This window comes from Coffea arabica, chromosome 11e (assembly GCF_036785885.1).
Source record: "Coffea arabica cultivar ET-39 chromosome 11e, Coffea Arabica ET-39 HiFi, whole genome shotgun sequence".
NCBI classification, from domain to species: Eukaryota; Viridiplantae; Streptophyta; class Magnoliopsida; order Gentianales; family Rubiaceae; genus Coffea; species Coffea arabica.
This window is the reverse complement of record NC_092331.1, coordinates 855,304-857,803: the sequence shown is the minus strand read 5'-3', so window position 1 is coordinate 857,803 and position 2,500 is coordinate 855,304.

Sequence of the window (2,500 nt, the reverse complement as noted above, 5' to 3'; positions counted from 1 at the left end):
CAAGGCCAACCGCCTAGCCACGAGGGGCACCGTCGTGCATTTTTCTTGCCGTGGGTGTGGCGTCGTGCCCATGCCTTAGCCAACGCAAGGCAACGGCCGTCGTGTGGCCTAAGGTCAACCGCCTAGCCATGAGGGGCACCGTCGTGCGTTTTTCTTGCCGTCGGTGAGCCATCGTGCCGATGCCTTAACCAACGCAAGCCAACGGCCATCGTGCGGCCTAAGGCCAACCGCCTAGCCATGAGGGGCACCGTAGTGCATTTTCCTTGCCGTCGGTGTGGCCGTCGTGCCCACGCCTTGGCCAACGCAGGGCAACGGCCGTCGTGCGGCCTATTGCCCACCTCCTAGCCGTGAGGGGCACCGTCGTGCATTTTCCCAGCATGGCTACAGAGGTTTACCCGTGGCCTTGGGAGCAAAACCCCACGGCAGTTGTGCTTTTTTCTTGCCGTCGGTGAGGCCGTCGTGCCCATGCCTTAGCCAATGCAAGGCAACGGCCGTCGTCCGTCCTAAGGCCCACCGCCAAGCCGTGAGGGGCACCGTCGTGCATTTTTCTTGTCGTCGGTGTGGCCGTCGTGCCCACGCCTTAGCCAACGCCGGGCAACGGCCGTCATGCGGCCTAAGGCCGCCATGAGGGGCACCGTCGTGCGTTTTTCCAGCATGGCTACAGAGGTTTACCCGTTGCCTTGGGAACAAAACCCCACGGCAGTCGTGCGTTTTCCTTGCCATCGGTGAGGCCGTCGTGCCCATGCTTAAGCCAATGCAGGGCAACGGCCGTCGTGCGGCCTAAGGCCCACCGCCTAGCCATGAGGGGCACCGTCGTGCGTTTTATTTGCCGTCGGTGTGGCATCGTGCCCATGCCTTAGCCAACGCTAGGCAACGGCCGTCGTGCGGCCTAAGGCCAAACGCCTAGCATCGTGCCCGTGCTTTAGCCAACGCAGGGCAATGGCCATCGTGCGGCCTAAGGGCAACCGCCTAGCCACGAGGGGCACCGTCGTGTGTTTTTCTTGCCATCGGTGTGGAATCGTGCCCATGCCTTAGCCAACGCAAGGCAACGGCCGTCATGCGGCCTATGGCCGACCGCCTGGCCATGAGGGGCACCGTCGTGCGTTTTTCTTGCCGTCGGTGTGGCCGCCGTGCCCATGCCTTAGCCAACGCAGGGCAACGGCCGTCGTGCGGCCTAAGGCCCACCGCCTAGCCATGAGGGGCACCGTCGTGCGTTTTATTTGCCGTCGGTGTGGCATCGTGCCCATGCCTTAGCCAACGCTAGGCAACGGCCGTCGTGCGGCCTAAGGCCAAACGCCTAGCATCGTGCCCGTGCTTTAGCCAACGCAGGGCAATGGCCATCGTGCGGCCTAAGGGCAACCGCCTAGCCATGAGGGGCACCGTCGGCCGTTCTTCTTGCCGTCGGTGTGGCCATCGTGCCTATGCCTTAGCCAACGCAGGGCAACGGCCGTCGTGCGGCCTAAGGCCCACCGCTTAGCCATGAGGGGCACCGTCGTGCGTTTATCTTGCCGTCGGTGTGGCATTGTGCCCTTGCCTTAGCCAACGCAAGGCAACGGCCGTCGTGTGGCCTAAGGCCTACCGCCTAGCCATGAGGGGCACCGTCGGGCGTTTTTCTTGCCGTCGGTGTGGCATCATGCCCTTGCCTTAGCCAACGCAAGGCAATGGCCGTCGTGTGGCCTAAGGCCTACCACCTAGCCATGAGGGGCACTGTCGTGCGTTTTTCTTGCCGTTGCCTTAGCCAACGCAAGGCAACGGTCGTCGTGTGGCCTAAGGCGCACCGCTTAGCCATGAGGGGCACCGTCGTGCATTTTTCTTGCTGTGGATGTGGCGTCGTGGTCGGTGCGGCCGTCGTGCCCATGCCTTAGCCAATGCAAGGCAACGGCCGTCGTGCGGCCTAAGGTCCACCGCCTAGCCATGAGTGGCACCGTCGTGCGTTTTCCTTGCCATCGGTGTGGCGTCGTGCCCATGCCTTAGCCAATGCAAGCAACGGCCGTCGTGCGGCCTAAGGCCCACCGCCTAGCCACGAGGGGCACCGTCGTGTGTTTGTCTTGCCATCGGTGTGGCATCGTGGCCATGCCTTTGCCAACACAAGGCAACGGCCGTCATGCGGCCCAAGGCCAACCGCCTAGCCACGAGGGGCACCGTCGTGCATTTTTCTTGCCGTGGGTGTGGCGTCGTGCCCATGCCTTAGCCAACGCAAGGCAACGGCCGTCGTGTGGCCTAAGGTCAACCGCCTAGCCATGAGGGGCACCGTCGTGCGTTTTTCTTGCCGTCGGTGAGCCATCGTGCCGATGCCTTAACCAACGCAAGCCAACGGCCATCGTGCGGCCTAAGGCCAACCGCCTAGCCATGAGGGGCACCGTAGTGCATTTTCCTTGCCGTCGGTGTGGCCGTCGTGCCCACGCCTTGGCCAACGCAGGGCAACGGCCGTCGTGCGGCCTATTGCCCACCTCCTAGCCGTGAGGGGCACCGTCGTGCATTTTCCCAGCATGGCTACAGA